Here is a 23,673-nt window from a genome sequence, read left to right on the forward strand (position 1 = left end):
GGTGGTATGTGGGTGTGATCCAACTTTGAAACGCTAATTAGACCCTTTCTTTGATGCTAAGATTAGTGTAGTTTACCAAAGAAGAGAGAGTGGGATCCCAGACATTGATTTTGAAAAACCTGACCATTGTGCTACTTTGTTTTTGCTGTTCACGCATCTGGTAAACATATAGCTGTTATGTTAACTTTTTTAATTAGTTACCATTCACCTTGTATGCACTAGGATAGGATTGTGATGATAAAAATAAATCTTTTAAAACATGTTGCCTATATCATAGTGCCCTTGAGTGCACTTTTCCATGATGAAACAGGGTTTGCTTTCCACTGATTTTCCGTGTGATACATTTTAGTGGGATGTATGACATCATAACGCATGCTTTTACAACGCATGCTGTTACAACGCAGGTTTTACTACGCATACCTTTACAACGCATTACACTTTGGGGTGCTGGATAGTGAATAGTTCAATTTACTATTCCAACTCCAGTCCCTGTGGACACTAGGGAAGGTGTTGGATAGTAAATTAAACTTATTCCCTATCCTAGATCACCCCCCAGTGTAATGCGTTGTAAAGGTATGCGTAGTAAAACCTGCGTTGTAATAGCTTTGCGTTGTAAAAGTTTAGTTGTAAAGGATGTTTCCCATTTTAGTGTTGATCATCACCTGAAAAGCACCTCACTCAAATATTGTTCAGTGGGTGTGGGGTGGTTGTATTCCAACTATCTTTCTAAGTCTGGTTGGCACAATGACAAGTCCTTAGTATCAGGTTTTCTAGAAAGCCTATCCCTGGCCGTGTTCTGGAATACTGATCCAGAAAACATGACACCTTCTTCAGGTACCAGCATTTAACCGGACCAGCTTGGTCTGCAGTGAGCCGTGCCTCCAGTTGTGCAGATTATATTCTGCGCATGTTGTTGATAGGAGCACACAAATCAAATGATAAAATTGTGTCAGGTTGGTTGAAAGATGTTGGTGCAAATAACCCAAAAAGCATTCAAATGCTGAATCTTTGTTTGACGACAATCAGCTAGTACCTTGATAATATGAGACCTGTACGTGCATTAGTGTTTAATTTAGAGAATCATTTCCACTTTCTCTTGCCTCAGGAAAGGGTAATTTCAAATCTAAATGTAGAATGCATCCATACGGTACATAATGCACAGATAACTTTTGAACCCTCCTGAGGCACAGCCGGGAGTAGCAAGGAAAACTGAGCATAACTTTGTTTTAAAACTGAAAATTTTCACTTTGCTTTTAAAATCACTCACCTTCCCTGTCACATCACTGCAGTGTGCAGGCACCCTTTCCTGCTGAAAAACGAGCACTGGTAAGGGCAAAATCGCCGTTTTCCCGCCAACCTCATTCCCCTCTCCCTGACTGGGACTCGCCCACTTTGAGGCCACGCCCCCCCTCTTCAAAGTTATAAAAGAAGCACTGACTACTAGCGCCTTAGATAACTTTTGAACCCTCCTGAGGCACAGCCGGGAGTGGCAAGGAAAACTGACCATAACCTGAAACACTCCTGAGGCGGAAGCCGGGAGCACGCTGAAAAACTTGATTTTAAAAACAATCACCTTTGTATTTTCTGTGTCACGTTAAAATTGTACCTTTTAAAAAGCGCACTCACCCGGCAAACAGGCTTAGCGGGCTAGAGACACGCTGAAACAGCGACTCCTTCGCTGCAACGAGCAAACCCCTGACAAACAATTTCCCGCCGCCATTTACGGCGAGGAAGCAAGGCCACGCCCACCTGAGGCCACGCCCACCCCCCTCCTTAACCCTTTAAAACAATGTGCAATCACCGGACGCGCAGCGGACGGGCGCAGCGGGCGCGCCGTCAGCGCGCCGAAGGCGCGCCAAAGGCAAGCCCGTCTGGGCCCGTCCGGACCCGGACGGCCCTTGGCCCCGTTACTCTGCCAGGCATCCTTCAGGAGCGAGTGGTGTATACAGCTGACACATTACGAGCCCTGCGTCCTAAAACCACCCTGCCCTGCCACCACACGGTTACAGAAGGTAAAATCTTTCTGACCTGTCCATACTGCAATCCGGTCCCTCCCCCCAAAAGCATTACACCGGCCCTGAAAGCCGGGCTCCTCAACTGCCGTTCCCTCCCGAAACACGCCACCGAAATAAACCTCCTAATCCAGGACCACGACTACGACCTAATGTTCCTCACAGAGACATGGCTCTCGGATTGCACTGATCCGGATGTTGTCGCAGCTCTCCCCACAGGCTATCTCTGCCAAACGTTAAATAGACCTAAAGGGAGGGGAGGCGGGATAGCCATAATCCACAGGCAACGATACGTTTGCAGGATGACGAACGCTGACATTGAAGATTGTGAGTGCGGCCAGTTTTCCATTCAAATCACTCCAGCCCTCACTGTAGCGGGACTTTTGACCTATCGCCCCCCGGGGGCCCCAGGCAATTTCCCCAACTCCTTAGTTGAAGCCATCTCTCAACTAGCCTCCTCCACTTCCAACTTCCTGTTATTAGGTGATCTCAATTTCCACTTCCTTGACCCAACGGATCGTGTGGCCGCGGACATTAGACATGACCTCACAGCCTTAGAGGTAGGTCTGATGAACAACGAGCCCACCCACGAGAAGGGCCATTTATTGGATCCTATCTTCTCCAATATTCCAACGATGACCACCGAGCCTCCGGTGACCCTTCCATGGACTGACCATTTCCTCGTCCCCTTTTTCTGGGAAACCCCCAGGTCTAATTACTCTATGCCTAAAACCCAGGTTACTGATCGCCAATGGCATAAATTGCCACTGGATATTTGGGCCCGTTCTCTGACCGAGTCCACTCCTAAGCTTTCCTCGGACCCAAATTTGGCAGATAAACAATTCAGTGACTGGATTACGTCGTCTCTGGACACTCTGCTTCCAAAAATCACCACTTTCAAGCAACCAAAAAAGATATCCCCTGCTCCGTGGTACACTCCGGAACTTAAAATCTTACGGCAAGAATGTAAAAAGACCGAACGTTCATGGAGACGTGAGAAAACAGGAGCGAATAAAAAAATCTACTCCATTTCTCTTCTCAATTATAAAACCGCTATCCGGATTACCAAAAGCGTGTTCTTCCAGGAGAGAATAGAGAGAGCAGGTGGCTCCGGGAAGGAATCATTCGCTATCCTGAAAGAACTTTCAAAACCACCAGTACAAGATCATGGACCCCCCTCTGACCCTATAGCCGATCAAGAGAGATGCCAACAACTGGCTAACTTTTTTCAGGACAAAATACAATTAATCCTGGATTCAATTCCCCCCTTGCACCCGAGGGAAGAAACCGTTTCTCCTCATTCGACTTCTCTCACCGGCCTATCCACATGGGGCCAGGTCACCTCAGATGAAGTGCAAACAACGCTTAACTCTATGAAAAGTGGCTCCCCTAGAGACCCTGCTCCTCTTCGGATGCTTAAAGAGGTAGCCCCTTCCATCATCCCCGCCCTCACCCAGTTGATTAATACGTCACTTCAACAGGGAGTTGTGCCCCAGAGTTGGAAGAAGGCAGTGGTAAAGGCCTTATTAAAGAAACCCACTCTGGACCCTGATAACCTGGCAAATTATCGGCCCATTTCCTTACTCCCAGGAGTAAGCAAAATTGCGGAAAAACTCATCAATAAGAAACTCTCAGAGTATTTAGAAGCCAACAACAAGCTAAAAAACTCCCAGACGGGCTTTCGACCAGGACAGGGCACGGACATCGCCCTCCTGGCGGCGGTAGAGGAAGCCAGAACGCTGCTAGATGGTGGAGGATCAGTGGCAGTGATCCTCCTCGACCTTAGTGCAGCGTTCGACACCGTGGACCACCAGCTCCTCATCGAAAGGCTGGCAAAAGTTGGTCTAGAAGGCACAGCCATATCCTGGCTCTCATCCTTCTTGACACAACGATCCTATCAGATCTGGGAGAAAGACGCCCGCTCCTCCGAAATGCCCCTCCAATGTGGTGTGCCTCAGGGCTCCTCCCTGAGCCCTACATTATTTAACATATATATGTCCACATTGGAGGAAGTCATTACCCCTTTCGGAGTGAGTGTCATCAACTACGCTGATGACACCCAATTAGTGGTGTCGTTGTCCCACCCTCAACAACAGAAAGCCGATCTCCTTAACTGCCTCACGCAGGTCCATCACTGGATGAATACATCAGCGCTAAAATTAAACGGGGCAAAAACCGAGGTCCTTGTACTCGGCCCAAAAGGAACCTCATTTCCGTTGGACATGTGGCCAACATGTCTAGGTCCCCCCCCAGACCCAAAGACAGAGGTAAAAAGCTTGGGTGTCTGGATCGACTCGGAGCTCTCTTTCGCCCCACAAGCAAAAAAGGTCGTAGGGACCTGTTTCGGTCTGCTTAAATCCTTGAGGAAAGTCCTGCCCCTTCTTCCTCCGAAATCGCAAAAACTTTTAGTCCAGGGTCTTATTATATCTAGACTGGACTATAGTAATGCGATCTATTTGGGTGCACCGGAAGCAACATTGACTAAATTGCAGAGGATCCAGAACACCGCTGCTCGGATCATTACCAACACCCCGGCCAGATCTTCGGCCAAGCCTGCCCTCAAACTCCTGCATTGGCTCCCCATAAGGGAGAGAATTAAATTTAAAGCCCTGTGTTTGGTGCACAAAACCCTGAATAACCAAGGCCCTCCAATTCTCCGAAACTTCATTACCCCTTACATAGCCACAAGAACCCTTCGCTCTAATGCAGAAAACCTTATCAATGCCCCAAGGTTTAGGAAAGCACGATCAGGAGGAAGACGGTTCGCGGTTCATGCGGCCCGTCTTTGGAACTCCCTCCCACGAGATCTTCGTCTGGAACCCCACTACCTCCATTTCAGGAAACGATTAAAAACACATCTTTTCCCCTAGCCCTTATGCTCCTCCCGTTAACTCAGTCCTCAGTCATGTCTCTTAGGTTCCTCAGCGCTGGGATACTTCCGGGTGACTATGCGCTTTATAAAAATAAATAATAATAATAATAATAATAATAATAATAGTAATTCCCATCTACTCAATTTAATATAACGTTTTGCTGATGTCTACAAGGTTTTGGGAGATTATAATGTTTATATCCTACAACCTAATGTTTGATGCTGGAAATCACATTATTAAACTATGAACAATAATCCCTGTGCCTTTAGCACAGCACGTTTGTCAGCTAATAACTGTTGATGTTATGCATTTGTTATGAATTTACTGGTCATTTGCAACACACTGAGGACCTCGTTTGCAAGAAAATGACACAGCGTGGCGCCGCGAACCATTTAGCAACAAACAACGCATTCCTGTGCTCTCCCTTGCACTGGCGCACAATTGACTGCCATGCGCCAGTACAGGCACCCTGCTGTAATTTTGCAAGGGGGCCGGCGCTGCGGGGATGATTGTTTTTGTGCAGGAAGGGACACCTTCCTGCACAAAAGCAATCATTCGTGGAATTTTCCTCTTTCAATGCATGCTGCAAAATGCAGCACACATAGAAAGAGGAAAAACGAGGAGAAATAAAAGTATTTCTCCTCGTTGCGCCTTCCTAACGCCACCTCTGTGGTGGCGTTAGAATCTGACACATTCCCAGGTTCACGATTCCTCGTAAATCTGGGAATGTTTCAGATTCCATGGGTGTTGCGTGGGAACGCCCACAGCAACACCCATGGAATGCCCCTTTCAAGCAGTGACCTCAGTGAAAGGGGCACATATTTACAAGGCTGTGAAAAGCCACGCAAAGTGGCTTTCTGCGGCGTTGTAAATATGCTGTGGCACATTGAGCCACCGGAGCGTCTAAAAGTGACACTCCGGCAGCGCAAAAGTGCTGCAAGGGCCTCGTAAATGAGGCCCTCATTTGCTGGGGAAAGGTACACTAAGTATTTCAACTATATGGTGAGTATTGTATGTTCTCAAACAGACACTTATCCTTCATAGTCTTTATTAACTGCAGAACTACGGCTGTAAATGTTCCTGATATATCAACCTTTTGTAAACCATGGGCTATGGTGGAGTATTCCATCCATGATCATATTTCTATGGATCACAATTCTGTTGTGGGTAAAAAAAAATCTCTGCCCATCCAATCCTGTCTGACTTTTTCCCATGGTACCCTGCTTGACTGGCCAACAATTAAGCAAAACACAAGAATGAAAGGGTCCTTTGGATTCAGGGCTCAAGTTACACGGCCTTCTACATAAAATATGTCTCACTAAGCCTCCTTGACTTTCCAAAACCAGCTATTTGGTGATGGCGATCCTGAGACAATGTACAGTGCAACACAGTTATCACAGTTGCAATAAAGGTTACACTACTCTTTGTCCTCTGAATCCAATGGCAGCAATGCACTTTTCTGTCTCTCACAACCTTCACATACACTGGGATATGACTGTTAGTTGTAGAAATGGGGAAAGGGGAATGGGATAGGAGAAAAAAACGGAGACATAGACTCTACCGCTCTGACCCATCTCTTTTGCGTATCAAGAATGTCTACAGAGATGTAGGGAACATCTACGAGACAAATAGGTATCCTAAGTAATTTGTTTCAGAAGATTTTATGCTTAACTGTAGTACTGAATGGATATACCATAACGATATCTCTGAGTAACCAACTCTTTGTAGTGTGACATGGAACTTGTTATTCCTGAAAACTAAAAACAGAAAGAGTTAGTCTCTCAAACAGATACAACAAGCCTTCAATCTATATGTTGAAAAATCACCTCAAGTTTTTACTATGCACTGTCTCATCGAAGATTAGTTATAGTATATTCCTGACTTCTGTAGAACTGCAAGGTGACTGACAATGTTGATATTCTGTTGTTCCCTAATCTTGGAAATTCGAAATGCATAGAAGAACTTTAATACCATATCCATGACATTCATATAATTGTGCAACATAATTTTTGTTGAAATTTTTGCTCTCTAGGCTTTTTTCTGGATTTGGTTCTTAAATCTATCTTTCTCCTTTCCAGGTAATTCCGTTTAACCGTCTGGTCCTTTCCTTTTAAGACTCCGAAGTTAAGTTCAAGTTGGATGTTATGTTATGTTATGTTAAAAGCATTTTTTTACTGCGCACGTTCACCAAGCGGTTTCATGGCGCTCCTGACAAAAAACGGAAACTTGGGCGGAGGATTTACTCAAATGCTGAATGAAACAGAAGGGTTTTTAACAGTCTGCGAAAACAATCATAGCTGGGACAGAGACGAAGTGCTGTTGGGAGGGAGTTCCAAGTGGTGGGGGCCATGACAGAGAAATTCAGACCTCCATGCTTTTTCCGTCTGGTTTTGGGAACGACAAGTAAGTTAAGAGATGCTGAGCGGAGATCTCTGTGGGGAACATAACGTGTCAGGCAAGAGGAGATAAAGGCAGGGGCTAGATCTGATAAGGCTTTGAAGATAGTACATCCAAGCTTGAAAGTGCAGCGTTTGGTAACAGGGAGCCAATGGAGGCTACGCAGGAGGGGGGTGACATGCTGATGTTTCGGCTGGTCGAAAATCAGGCGGGTTGCCTGATTCTGCACCAGTTGTAGCCTGTGAAGATGGAATGCTGGAATCCCGACATACAGAGTGTTAGCATAGTCGAGTCTGGAGGTAATAAGAGCTAGGATGACAAGAATCAGGGCATCTCTGGTGAGGAACCTGCTGATTTTATGGATCCTCCTTAGATGGAAAAAACAGGATGAGGTGACTGCGTTGATTTGTGGCCTCATAGAGAGGTCGCCAGAGATGACCACCCCCAGACTCTTCACAGTGCTAACAGGACTAGGTGGCGCCCCCAGTGATGAAGGCCAGAAAGTGGAATTCCATGGATTAGTGGGACCCCCCACCAGTACAAGCTCTGTTTTTGTGGGGTTCAGTTTCAATTGGCTATGAAACATCCACTCTGCGATGCCAAGCATGGTAGACTGAAAGTTGGAACGGGAGGAGGGAAGAGGATCAATGGGAAAAATTAACTGAAGATCGTCCGCATAGTTGAAGATAGTGACCGGGGTATTACGGAGGGAGGCTAAAAGGGGCTGTAGATACAGATTAAACAATAAGGGTGATAGCGCGGTGCCCTGGGGGACCCCGCAGGTTAAAGACGAGTAGGGTGCAGAGAAAGTAGACAGGTGCACCGCCTGAGTCCGGTGGTTCAGAAAGGACCTGAGCCAATCGAGGGCCACCCCCTGGATGCCGGCATTGTTGACACGGTCAATCAAAATTGTATGATCGACCGTGTCAAAGGCCGCCGACAGGTCCAGAAGGACAAGGGCCTGTGAGATGTTTTTATCAGCACCTTTCCTAAGGGCATCCATGACGGCCACTATGACCGCCTCGGTGGAGTGGAGGGGTCTAAAGCCCGCTTGTTGGGCATCCAGGAAGGAGGAATCCTCAATAAAGGTGCTCAGACAGCGGGTGACATATGTCTTCAAGATTTTTCCCAGATAGGGAAGGAGGGAGATGGGTCGGTAATTGCTTAAGGTAGTGGGATCAGCATTAGTTTTTTTAAGGATAGGTATTACAGCTGCCTGTTTGAAGGAGCACGGGACCTCCCCAGTGGCTAGAGAGTTATTGAGCAGGGCTAATGGGGGGCCGGGGCATGCCAGAAAGGCCTCCCTCAGAATCTGAGGGGGGCAGCAGTCATTAGGGGAACCTGATCTAACTTTATGAAGTAGCGAAGAGAATTCTTTTGGAGAGATTGGAGGGAACTCTACCAATCGGCTAGGGTTCATAGAAGGAAGAGGGGGAGGAAAAGGGGATGAAGGGGAAGGGATGTTATTTTTGATGGTAGTGATTTTGTCTACAAAGTAAGAATTAAGGGAATCGCACAAGATTTGGGTCGGTTGGGGTTGAGGTGTGACCCTATCAAGGAGGGAAAGCTCGTTGACAATGGAGAAAATATCTTTTGCTTTAGTGTTGGAGTCCAGTATTTTTTGGGAGAAGTAGGCTGTTTTAGCTGATAAGATGGATTTTTTGTAGATGTTCAAAGATGCTACATAAACAAGTCTAAGCTGGGGATCATAATTGCGCCTCCAACGGCGCTCTGCCTGCCGGAGAGCAAGTTTATCCACCTTAAGCTGGTCGGAAAACCACCGCTGAGCGTCATGAGGAGCCTTGGCTTTAATAGTTTTGTAAGGGGCAACTTTGTCACAGGCGGATAACAGCCATTCTTTGAGATGGACAGCCTGGTCAGCCACCGAGATCGAGGGTGTGGGGACGGTGGAGGCCAATAAGGCATGAAAATCGGTCATGTTAGCTTTCTTCCAATTACGAGCGGATAGGTTGTTAATAAGAGGAGGGGGACGGGATATAGAAAGATAAAGAGAGAAAGATATAAAGCAATGGTCAGACCAAGGACCGGGAAGTACGGAAGGAGGGGAGATATCAAGATTGGCCGTCCAGACTTGGTATAGAATGTGACCCTTACAATGAGTTGGAATATTGATGTGCTGGTGAAAATTCATACCTGCTAAAAGGTCAGTGAACTCCGCAGAGAGATGGCTTCAGTTTGGATCTCGCCATTTTCTCAAGACTTTCCTGCTGTGATTGTTTTAAAAGAGGCAGACTGTTTCCTGGTTACATCCTTATTAGTCTCTAGAACTTTATTCTTTGTGATGTAATGCTGCTGCTGTGAGTTGCTATTAAAGGATAATGCATAATGTCAGCCTCCGTGTCTTTAATGAAATCCAGATTCTCTGGTCATGTTATTAGGAGAATTGCAATTCAGTCTAAAGATCTTTCCTCTTTCGTCATAGGATAAACATTTTAAAACTTAACTACACACAGTTTTAAAGAGTTCTTATAAATGATCAAAAAATAGCTTAGGTTTTTCATCAATACCCCTTTGTGAATACTTCTCTGTATTTCCAATGGATCACTGACATAATATCGAGGGACATAATATCGACTAGCAAAAATATCGGCGATAAATATCGACAAACAGAATATCGACTTTGTATCTACAAACAGGTAAGTACAAAAATATCGAGTAAAAAATATAGTTTACAAAAATATAGTTTGTAAAAATATCGAATTTATTAAAAACAATGTTAAATTAAATTAATATTAAAAATTAATTACTATTCCCACTCCAGAGATTGCAACAGTAGGGAAAGCGTTGGATAGCGTAGGGGTAAAAATTACTATTCCCACTCCAGAGAGTGCAACAGTAGAGAAAGCGTTGGATAACGTAGGGGTAAAATTTACTATTCCCACTCCAGAGAGTGCAACAGTAAGGAAAGATTTGGATAGCGTAGGGGTAAAAATTACTATTCCCACTCCAGAGTGTGCACCAATAGGGAAAGCGTTGGATAGCGTAGGGGTAGAAATTACTATTCCCACTCCAGAGAGAGAAACAGTAGGGAAAGCGTTGGATAGCGTAGGGGTAAAAATTACTATTCCCACTCCAAAGAGTGCAACAGTAGGGAAAGTAGATACTTCATATATTATTTAAAAATATCTATATATTAATATCTATAAAAAAATTAATTAAAAGTAATTACCAATTTAATATAATATAATAATTAATTACAAATACTAATTTAATATAATCATTACAATTAGTTTAGGTCAACAGTAGGGTAAGTGTTGGATAGTGTACGGGTATAAATTACTATTCCCACTCTAGTTAGTGCAACAGTAGGGAAAGTGTTGGATAGTGTATGGGTAAAAATCACTATTCCCCTGTACCCCAAAACCCATACCCACCCTAATACTAAAAAATAATCTCCATTACTTATCTTATAATGCATTGTAATTGCATGCATTGTAATAGTATGTGTTGTAATGGCATGTGTTGTAGTGACATGCCTGTGAAGGCATGCATTGTAATGGCATGCGATGTAAATGCAGTTGCGTTGTAACAGTTGAATTGTAAAGGTAGGTCATTGTAATGACTGTGTTGTAATGGATGTTTCCGATTGAGGTGACCCTCATACCAGAGACTGTCACTGGAGTTGGAGAAATCGAAGGCTCTATCCCAGCAGGCACCAGACAGGGTAAATAATTTTCCCTTATGTACCATCCATAACATGATGTTAGGCAATCCACAAAATATATATCACAGCATGAAATACTCCATTAAGGTGCTTGGCCCCCCCAGGCATTGCATCATGGGAGTTGCAATGCACATCATTAGCATTTGGTACTGAGTGCTGATGACTACACCAAACATATGTACACAACACAAACAAGTCCCAAACATGTGTAGCAGAGTCACAGCAATATTGTGCCAAAACTTTAACCATTTAATGATAACTATATACATGTATTTCCACAGATCACAGCCCGAATGGTCTGGACCTGTGGCAGCAAAAGTGGCTATTGGTAGTGATGTTGTCTCTGAGTCCACCACACCACTATACCCTCCGCTTCCACACCAAGAGGCAGGTGAGCCACCATCTCCCCACTGCCCAATTTTGAGAACAGTGATGGCGGCCAGTCACATGGCAGGGACCTCACCACAGCAGAGTCCAGGGCAGTGCGAAAGCACACTGAGACCATGTCTGGAGTGTTGGATACCCCACTCATTTACAGTGGCCCAGAGAGATCCATCCTTTGGACACAGTGCCTGAAAAGCAAAATAATAGGCACTGTCAGTAGGCAGCTGCAGTGCATGGCAAAGTCAATTTAGAAGGAGCGCTCGCTATCAGCGATGGAGCAGGAGCACAGTGTGCAACGGATGCAGCATAGGCAGTATCTGGCCCACTTAGAAACCTTCCCAGGTCTTCCAACTGACTGACAAATGCTACAGCAAGCCAGGCAAGGTGGGCTGTAAATATACAGATACATGTCCCACAGCTGCCAGGACATCGCTCATGGGCTGGTGCAGGACAGAACTGCATTAGAAAACATACAGACACACAACCTGTGCCTCCCCAACATCCCCCAGCCCCTGAGATTGAGGATGACTCCAGCGTCAGTGGCTTGATTGTCCAGGAGCCAAGCTCAAACAAGCGTACATGCCAAAATCTCTCTGGGTCTGACACAGCGTCTGTCCCTTGACCCAGTGCTACAGAGAAAGTACCCAACTCAACGGGGTGCAAGAAGTGACTTCCTGACAACTCAGTGCGATCATTTGTCTTTGTTTTTTCTGCACATAGTTTGACCGGTATATGTATTCAGCAGCTGAAGGGGGGCAAATGGCAACATGTGTGCCATTGACACAGCCAAGGACATTGAGGAACTGTGCTACCCAGTAGAAATTACATTTTTTTTGCTACAATGAATGACTGGGGGTATTGGGAAAATACATATATTGGTTTCGCTTTCTAACCATTATGTCTAGGAACTTGTGGAAGAACCTGGAAAAGACGCCCCCCCTGCAACTGCTATGACCCGCTGGTAACTCCCCAATGCTAGGAGGTGTAGGCAACACAATACCTGCACACGGAATGGCATAGTGTTGCTCCTAAGTGTTGGAGCCTGTAGCTGGGGTCGTAATTCAGCTATCAAATAACGTATGGACAGACTGTTCAGTCTGTACCTTTCAATGATCTCCTCTGCTTGGTGAAACAGGGTGTCCATTACTCTAAGTATCCTCTCCTGTCTCCTCCTCCTTCTATCCCTCACAGGCAGAATCCTCAACCTTCTCACCAGGATGTATAATATCACCATTGTGAAAGAGCAAGATGCATTTTGGGGGCCTTTTTATAGTTTGAACATGGTTACTACCTGTTTTGAGACAATGGTAATTGCATTTTCTAAATTGCCATTTTGTGGTGAGTTTCAATTAGGAAATTCTTTTAACATGCATTTACATGGGTGTGCGATTTGTTAATAGAAATCACTATTTGCAGTTTCTTATTTTGTCAATTTCCAAAATCTAATTTCTACTGGATAGAAATCGCATTTTGCAACTACGTTTTTGGCTTTCAAACATATCGAATGCCTATTTAGCATTTCTCAAGGGACAAAATAGCGATTCCGTCCATTAAGAAATGCTAATTCGCTTTGTGCATATAGTACCAACAGCCTGATTCATCATAGTGCCGTTTTGCGAGTTTGAAATAGCAAATCATAAGGAATGGCTATTCCTGACTCGCAAAACGGCATTCATGTAGGAATCGCAAAAACAAAAGCGATTCCTACATATTCCTTATTTGCGATTAGCAGATAGCGATTTAAAGGGTGCCAGGGGTGTCCAAAGGACACCCTGTAGCACACCTTAAAAGTAAATACGAAAAAGTGTTGCGCACACACATGTCCAAAGGACATGTGTGTGTGCAACATGCAACTTAGAAAAATGCTTTTAAAAGCATTTTTCTAAGTTTTCGCTATTTACCACGAGGTTTGACCTCGCGGTAAATAGCGGGCCGAAATTGCGAATTCGCAATTTTAAAATGGATGATGAATTGCATTTAAGGAATCTCAAATTGAGATTCCTTGAATGTAATTCATCGCAAAATAGCGAAATCGCTATTACCGATTTTTGCATTTGGGATGATGAATCCCAAATGCAAAAATAGAGCTCGCAAAGGGCCAGATTCTCAGAATCTGGCCCTTTGCGAGCCCATTTCGGCTTGACGAATCAGGCCGCTAGCTTCTTTCAAGTGACCTTTATGATTAGGGATTGCAGGTATGAGAAGGCATTCATAATCCAACAAATAAACTGCTACCTCACTCTTTACAGTGCTCCTATATGCTCGGGTCATGTTCACGCTTTATAAAACTACAAATAAATTACAAAAAATAACTAAAGACAAGGAGGTAATTCACTAAGGCTCCTGGGTCATAAAAATTGAATTTGATGTTATTAAGTTTCAATCAGCATGGCTTAACCATCTTTTGAAATCAAACACATTCCAACAGACAAGCTCTAATTCCAGTTGTAGGACAAAATCAATAGGCACTCTGTTCTTCATTGACTTGTGTAGGTTGATCAAAACTGCCTGAGAGAGTCAAGTTTACACTTTTAAGTTCTGAAGGTACCCCTGTGACGACCTTGTGGGTGTGCACCCTTTGTGTGGCAGTAATGCAAGTTTTGTCCAAAGGATCAAGGCCAGGTTATGAGCATTTGGCTATGCTCCATCAGTTTTTTTGTTGGTGTAGCTCAAATATGTGAGCTACTTGAATGTAGGTTAAGTGTCCCTTAGATTGAGCCCACTCAAATGAATGATTACAGTGATCAGAGAGCCATAAAATAACATCCTATTTCTGTGCGGTTATTGAGACATCGTCATAAATCAGTTTGAAGACGAATGAGGCATAAACTCAACACCTTTGGTGGCCAGATCTTTTAACACAAGGATCTTTTTTTTTCCTTCAGTGGAACAAACCAGCAAGTTGAGACAGACCGGCAATGTGAGAGCTGCGGCTTCAACGGCAACACTGGTCTCCATTGATTCCCCAGACAAGGTTTTTAAGTCTCACCCTTTGAAGTGTGGGCAGGAGGAGTGCACTCCAACTCCAGCCAATAGTTCCAGCATCTCAGGAACAGCACTTGGAGGCCAGGACTAACCCACTAGAAGCCACCAGCAAATTCCAAGGTAGATCCATTTGAAACTGATCAGCTGGGCTCCTTCAGGAAAGAGTGCAGTTTTTGTTTGCATGTAGCTTAACAGGAGGTCAGACAACTGAACCTAGCAGTTCAATTTTTTGCCCTGGGAACAAGTGAGAGCGGGTCTGGCCCTTAGGGATCTCCTCACAGGTGTCAACAGCAGATGCTGTCCTTCTTTGCCTTCCCCAGCTCCAGTAGAGTTCTGAAGAATGTATCAAGGGGTGCCACATTAATGCTTGACACTAGCCAGTAGGTAGGGGTTACACCTGGCCCCTCCCTGACCAATATGGAAAATGTCCCCAGGGGTAACCCTTCTTGCTTTTACAGCAGTTCCTGTGTGCACTATTGCAAATAATCCCACATTGCCCCCCTATCTAAATCCAACATGGCAGAACTTTTCCTTCCTTGTTCAGAGATTTTGTGCCCACCCTAGAGGTGTCTCCATTGAAATGAACAAACCCTCCCCTGTGGTCACTCAAATCTGGTTTTGGGTGCAGCTCCTCTCCTACTGAAAATGGTGTCTGGCTGTCTAGTTAGATAAAAAAGAGAGCAGACCGAGGTGTGAGATACATCTTCCACTGACCGGTAGGTATTCTATGAATATACGTGTAAACGAGTAGGTGCAGTCATGCTGTCCGCACGCCAGAACTCTGGGTGTGCGTTAACGCGGCACCTCCATGCCACCTGATGTTGCCATATTCCTGTTTATTTTAGGATGGACCTGGAACAACACACACTGTAGGTAGCACCGAGGGGAACACACTCAATGTGGGGGAAGTTTGTCCACTATATATTTTCTGTCCTGATGAAGCGCCACGGATCCCTATGACCAGAATAGGCGCAAAACATGTCGACACACTTGTGAAGGGGTGACCAGAGTCAGGTCCCTCCTTCAAGATGATATGATAGTTCCCCTATTAAGCCTCAACACTCAGACTAACAGGGTTCCTTTAAAGCCCTGTGGTAGCACTCACCTGCCACAGGGGTTTTTATCCCGAAGGGCAATCCCCTCATTAAAGTATAGCGTATGATCTTTCTTATCAATTTTAACCTTTATTCACACCCCACCACTTCACATCACGAATCACCTTACCTGCACTCCTCATACGGCGGCCTCTAAAAAAATCTCCACCAAAGTGACCCTTCAGGGGACCCATAGGGCATTGCAACGCCCGACGAGGAGCACTGCCCTATTTTGAAGCATGACATCCTCCAGGGGATGTGTGAGGGCAACATAAACCAGTCCTGCTGACTGTCCCCATGCATAACTCTGGTCCAGGCACTCTCCACGACTTGGAAACCTTGATTCTCCTGTTTTCTGGAGGAACATCAGCCCTTTGTTGATTCTTTGATTCTTGAATAAATGCACAGGACCGGCCACATCCCCTGGACCATCCTGTCATGTGACTTCTACCCACACCAAGGCCTTTGTCTCAGCTCTGGCAGCCATGTCACACCTAATCAAGGAGCTGTTTAGCTCTTGGTTGACAGTTGGAAGCAGTGCCCCATTGCGCAGAGACCAAACAAACAGCAGAAAAATCCAGCAAAAAGTGGGTTTGACAGGGCAAAAAGAGTACGAAAGGGGCATTTTCCTACAGTTATCTGATTGAGATTCAGACAAATTTCCTCAGAAAAATAGTTCTGGCATCTGCAACTGTGATAAGAGACGATTAGGTCCAGAGATTGACTCCTTCTGCCTTTTTAATGTATACAAAGAATCAAGGAAGGTTGACCTGGGTAAAATACCATGAATACAATACTGAAGGCTTTTGAAATTTAGCTTGCTGCTAAGGGTAGCCAGTGGTGGTTGGTGAAAATAAAAGCTAGATGACCCAGCTCTTTTACTTCTGTGTGCAGACCTAAGTTTGGAAGAAGTATTGCTACACTGGGAATTAGCCATGAACCTAGGAGCCATTCTAGGATTGAGTCACATCCATCAATGTGTAAAAAAGAGCCACAGCTTGTATTGTCATTCTACTCCTCTTTTTCGAGGTACACAAGTTTTCACTTTCTGGAACAGATAAAGCAGACACTTTGTCTTTTTTCTCTGTTGTCCTTGAAAGTTAAGTACATTTTGATGATAAAGGTCTATATACTGGTTTGTGGGGCTATATCTGAGGAGCTGCTTTCAAAGACACCTATGAAAGCCAAAAGTGAAGCAGTAATGGGGAGTTCCCATTGTAAAGAAGTAGAAACTCTGCTTTTCCTGGGTTCATTTTGAATGAGAATATTGCCGTCAGGTGGGTTTCAGCATGTTTCTTTTGATTGAAGATGGATTCCAGATACGCCACTCAAGAGATGGTAGCTGTCACTTTGTAATTGTGGAAGGAACTAAGGTACTAAGAACACTAACAACTCTACCTTAGAGTGGGTAGCATTATTGAACCTTATGTTATGCAGGTTTGTAGAGTGCACTGTCACCCAGGATGGTATCCTAGCGCTGAGCAGATGTGAGTGTAGCCATACCTAGGGCCTCATGGGACTACTTGGAAAGCCAGGTCTGCAGATTCTAGCGGAATTCAAGAAGTGAGGAGGAGGTTCTTTTGAATGCCAGCAGGTCATTCCATGCTTTAGCAGTGATGTAGTGGTAGGCTTGACCACCAGAACTGGTTTTGGGTATGTGTGGGATTTGTGCTCGTAGGAGTCTGGACAAGCGGAGGTGTCTGGAAGCTTTGTGAAAGCTGATGTAATTGTTGAGGTATGCGGGGCAGTGTTGTGTAGTGCCTTGAAAGTGTGGTTGAGGAATTTGAATTGTGCTCATTTGTGAATGGGGAGACAGTGAAGCTCCTTCAGGTGTGTTGTGATGTGAGTACAGTGTGTGGGGTTAAAAATGATTCTGGCCTCTGAGTTCTGAATGGTCTGCAACCTTCTGGTGAGTTATTCGTTGATACTAGTATAGACGGTGTTGCTATATTGAAGTTTGCTTGTGACTAGGGCATGCCTGATGGTTTTCCGGGTGCTAATTGGGAGCCATTTGAAAATCTTCCTCAGCATCTTGGGCGGTCATGCCGAGTTTGCTGTTGTTGATGATCCCGAGGTTCTTGGCGTGGATGAAGGGGGTGGCTATTGGTCCTAGCTTTCTTGGCCACCAGGTGGAGTCCCACAGGGATATTCTGTTCCAGAAGCTCACAATTTCGGCATTGTCGATGTTCAGCTTTAGATAGTTGGTCTGCATCCAGTGGCTGATTTCAATCATGCAGGCATTGAACTTGATCTGGGTTACCTCGCATTTTGTCCATGAGAGACAGAATTAATTGTGAGTCATAGATGAGGACTTTGATATTAGAGCGGATTATGCTGGCTACAGGGATCAAGAATGTGTTGAAGAGGGTCGGGCTCGAGGAGGATCTGTTCAGAACCCCACCGATGAGGTTGCGGCGTCCGAGGCGTACGGTGTCAGGCTGACTGCCTGGGTCCTTGCAGTTAGGAAGGAGCAGATCCAATGGAGTATTTGTCCTTGAATTCCAATATTGTGTAGGCATTGGATGACTATGAGGTGGGAGACTGTGTCAATTGCTATAAAGGCATCCAGGAAGCTCAGAGAGGGTCTCCACCTGTATTGTGGAGTCAATCCACACTGATGGCTTTCCTTAAAAAGGATAAGCCTCCCCTGAACCCGGCGTCCTTCAGACCGATCTCCTTAATAAAGGCTGATAGCAAGGTCTTCTCCAAAATATTAGCCACCCGTATGTCAATAGTGATATCTTCTATCGTTTCGAGATGGCAACACAGGTTTATTCCTAACAGAGATACTGCGGACCATGTCCGAAGAATAATTGCTATGATAGATTGGGAACAAACTACTAACACACCCATCGGAATCACCCTGTTGGATGCAGAGAAGGCATTCGACAGGGTGGCTAGGCCTTACTTATGGGATGTATTGGCTCTGAAAGGCTTTGGGCCAAAAATTATTAGGGCTCTGAAAACGTTATATTTATCACCATCTTTGCATATTAAAATTGGGTCTTGCAACTCTAGGCCATTCTTTATCTTTCGGGGTATCCGTCAAGGGTGCCCATCATCTCCACTGCTTTTCTCTATATATATTGACATATACCTTAATAAACTTAATCAAGAGGAAGATATAAAACCTGTGGAGGTGGCAGGGATTCCTTACAGAGCATTAGCATATGCTGATGATGTGGTAGTGACTACCACTGATATCGTAAAGGCATTTCCAAAAATTGAAGAGATAGCGGAAGAGTTTGGTACTTTTTCAGGCTATAAATTAAATTCCTCAAAAACCCAAATTTTATTTGTAGGTCAAAATCCACCTACACATCTCAATATAGTATCCACTGCAACATATTTAGGAATTAATATCACAACTCCAATTTCTGACATACCCAAGCTTAACTTCACCACTATACTTAAAATGGCAAACACTACCTTGGAACGGATAAACCACTTACACCTGTCATTACATGGCAGAAATAATGTATTAAACATGTTAATAGTTCTGCGATTTTTATATCTTTTTCGAACTACACCCCTTGAGTTTCCAATAGAATTCTTTAAACAATTGGAGAGAATGGCGGGAAGATTCCTATGGGGATATAAACGTCACCGGAGAGCTTTTAAAAAGCTGACTCTCCCTAAGGACAGAGGAGGATGGAGCACACCACATTTCTTATTTTATTATTTAGCCTCAATATTGTAGTTCATCAATCCCTTAATTATTGGCATTAAAGACCCAATTCATGAAGCACATTTCCCCTCCATTTATGAATTTTCTTTAGGGACAGAAGCTTGTGGTTGCTTTTTAAAAAATATTGAACCTAGTTACTTCAAGAAAATTAAATTCAAGACTGTAATAGCAGCATACCGGGCATGGAAGATTATCAAACGACATTTAGGGATTCCAAAAATTCTGAGATATACCCCCCTGTCTTCTAAGCACTTATTGCCTGATATATTTAGAGATCAAATTATGTTAAAATGGAGTAAACAAGGAATTAATTCTATCAATGATTTATGGCACAATGATGAAATGATCTCTTTTTTGACTCTTCAGGCTAGGTTTAATATTTCGACTGGATTATTTCAAATACTTTCAATTACACAGCTATTTTAATACATTATCCCCAGAGCCGCGACTAGGGCTTCAGAAAATACCTCTGATTGAATCTCTATATATTAAAAGAAAGATAGGTTTTCTTTACAACCTATTGATTTCATCATATTCAGATGACTTAACTGTAGTTCAAGAACGCTGGGCAGAAAAACTGGGGGTGACAAATGTATTGATAGAAGAATCCATTATGATGGCTAATTCTATTTTACTTATGGGTAGATCCCGTACTCAGCATTATATGGATCTCTTTGATTTATATCATACCCCTGAAATTTTTTTTAGATGGGGAGCATCCACAGGGACTGCATGTAAGAGATGTTCCCTAGAAGCAGCGGATGCAACTCACATGTTTTTTTTCTGCCCGATGCTTTCATCAGTACTAAACCAGATACAGATCTTCATGTCTTTAATTCTTGAATGTAACATTATTCTCACAGCTGAGATTGTTTTGTTAGGTACAAATGTCTGACATAATATCGACAGACAGAATATCGAACTACAAAAATATCGGAACAAAAATATCGACATCAAAAATATCGGAATCCTATCTTCATAAAGGTAAGTACAAAAATATCGAAAAAAAAATATCGTAGTACAAAAATATCGGAATTAAAAATATCGTTTTTTTAAATGTATTAATAATAATGTAAAAATAATTTTAAAATACATATAATTTTACAAATATTAAATAAAAATATTAAAACAAAATTAAAACTAATACATATACATTTAAAATAAATAAAACACTTAATAATTTAATGTAATTTTCTTTTTTTTAATGTTATTTAATTGATTTAATGTAATATTTTTTTGTTTTTACCCTGTACGCCTGTACCCCAAATACCCAAAACTGACCCTGAACCATAAAAATATCCCTGTACCCCAAAAATCCAAAACTGACCCTGAACCCTAAAAATACCCCTTTACCCAAAAACTGAAAACTGACCCTGAACCCTAAAAATACCCCTTTACCCAAAAACTGAAAACTGACTCTGAACCCTAAAAATACCCCTTTACCCAAAAACTGAAAACTGACCCTGAACCCTAAAAATACACCTTTACCCAAAAACTGAAAACTGACCCTGAACCCTAAAAATACCCCTTTACCCAAAAACTGAAAACTGACCCTGAACCCTAAAAATACCCCTTTACCCAAAAACTGAAAACTGACCCTGAACCCTAAAAATACCCCTTTACCCAAAAACTGAAAACTGACCCAGAACCCTAAAAATACCCCTTTACCCAAGAACTGAAAACTGACCCTGAACCCTAAAAATACCCCTTTACCCAAAAACTGAAAACTGACCCTGAACCCTAAAAATACTCCTTTACCCAAAATTAATTAATATTATTTAATTACCAATTAATTATTAATTAACAATAACAATAAAGTAAATATATTAGCACATTGGCTGTAATTAATTTAATTTAATAATTAATATTATTTTTCCCAATTAATTAATTAAGAATAACAAACATATATATATGAAAAAATTACTATAATTAATGTAATTAACTAATTAATATTAATTAATTACCAACTAATTAATAATTAAAAATATGTACAAAATTATATTAATTAATTAACTAATTAATATAAATTAAATACTATTTAATTATTAATTTAAATATGTACAAACATATATTAATTAATTAATTATTATTCAATTACTTCCCACCCTATTCCCCTATAAACCCATAACCCGCTACAGAACATATTTATCAAATAATCAATTAATTAAAATTAATTAAAAATTAATTCTCAATTAATTAATTAATAATTCCTACTAATTAATAATTAATTTAACATAATTAAATTACTTCCCACCCTATTCCCCTATAAACCCACAACCCGCTACAGTAGTAAAAGACAATATTTAATTAAATTACATTAAAAATAAATAATAAAACATAATAAATACAATATAATATACACTAAATTTATTTAAAAATTGATATTAGTAACATCGAAGTGATTTATTTCGATATTGTTGACATCGATATTTACAACTTCGATATTACTGATATCATACTAATATCGATATTTAGACTGTCGATATTACTTACCTTCGATATTTTGTCCCATCGATATTTAAACTTCGATATTTTTGTATATCGATATTTAAAAATCGATATTTTGTCTGTGTACTGTTAGGTACCTCCTCTATCAACATTCCTGAAGATAAAAAAAAACGTTTATTTATATGTATGTCTGTTTGTCGTGCCTGTGTTACTCAGGAATGGATTAGTCCAGATCAGTTACAATTTCATACTTGGAGGGCTAGGCTTTTAGCAAAGTACAACATCGAACAGGCAATCTATGCTGTGAAAGGACGTGTTAAAAGACTAATGGGGGGAAAATTTGGGATCCAATTCATCAATGGATACAGGAAGAACTGGAAAATTAGCAACCTTTAGATAATATTAACTAAACAGATTTTTATCTTGTTTTTCTTAGATATGAGCATATGTTGAACTGTAATGTACTTCTTTTTCTTATGCTTCTTTTTTTTTTCTTGCTATGTTTCTGTATTCCTTTTCAATGTGAATTATGTATCTGATTTTGCTTGCAATAAAATTTAAAGCCAAAAAAAAAAAAGGAATGACTGACATCCTATTTACTCGCCTTCAACCCAGCCAGAACGCGGCAGCTAGGCTTATCTGTAAAACCACACAAAGCAGCTCAGCTTCTGCCTGCTTGAACTCACTTCATTGGCTCCCTGTACGCAAGAGGGCTACTATGTCATGTTCATAGGGCAGTTTATGCAACGGGCAGGGTTCTTATCGTAGGTATTAGTTGCGCTCTGAAATATTTTCTGAAAATGCCTGTAAGGCTCGGTCAATTATGGTGGTGGTGCTACAGGAAAAGGGGGACCCTTCACTCCTTCAGGGATGTTGTTTACACAACACCTGGAATATGAGACACAATCCTATGCACACACTAAAGTTACATATACAGATACATAAATGGTTAAATCATGCAACAATGTTCAAAAAAACTCAGTCCCAATCTTCTTGTTTATGAAGTTTTTTTCTTTTTTTTAATATTCGAGTTACACTGCACCAGCCGACACGTGTTTCATCAAAACAATTGTTGCTTTGACTCTTCAGGGCTGGAGAGTAAAACAAAAATATAAACATTCCTGAATATTCTAGCCAGAATATCCGTGCTGTTGGCCGTTTCATGATGGACTTGTATATCTTAACATTACATTAGCTCTCTTTTTCTAGTTCAAAATTGTTATTATTAATGGGAATACTATTTAACAAGTGGAAAGCTTGAGATATTTCTAATCTATCATGCAAATTTAAGCGAATAAGAGTCTATGCTCCTAACATTATAAATTACTTATAAAAATTCATCCAATGTTGGTGTGAATTCTAGTGCTCATGCAGGAAAATGAGAAAAACAATAAGAAAAAAGTGATCGTTGACATTGACAACATTCCTCCGTCATATATTCTTTTTGCATTTAATTTGAAATCAGTGATTGTAGTCATGACTAAAATCAGTGCCACAAAGATAAAGTATAGAGACCAAGACACCTACGAGTGACATAGCTGCCAAGGAAAGTGTGATTAAAAATTATAGAACTCCAACTCTGTGTAAGGCAGTGTTACATCATGCGACAAAGGTCTCTAGAAGGAGTGCAGGTACATACCTGCCTTCTAATCAAGGCTAGTGTTGTCTTTCCTGCATGTAATAAACGGAATATGTCAAAGAACTAATCAACTAAAAGGGGATTTGGGAGACTTCGATCACACAATAGATTGAAACTAGATTTAAAATTGGAGCTTACCGCTTAACCGGTGAAAATTCCAACCCGGTAAGGGTATCTGTATGAATTCCAGTTCGGACGGGGCTCGGTTACATTTATATCTGTAAAACGCAGGCCAATGCCAGAAGAATAGAGAAAGAAGAAAGGGGGAATCAATGATCTAAATATATTGTATCCAAGAATTGAGTGAAGTCAGCAGAAAATCCTATTTAAACTGCTGCCCGCTAGGATCAATGTCGTACAAGTTTAGCAAAACGCTTGGCACTTGAATTGTAAAGGGAAAAATATATTAGCCCAGGTCCCCTCCAAAATTGGAAAGGTTATTGCGAAGATTTACACTCACTATGAAAA

Source organism: Lissotriton vulgaris, chromosome 11 (assembly GCF_964263255.1).
Source record: "Lissotriton vulgaris chromosome 11, aLisVul1.2, whole genome shotgun sequence".
NCBI lineage: Eukaryota > Metazoa > Chordata > Amphibia > Caudata > Salamandridae > Lissotriton > Lissotriton vulgaris.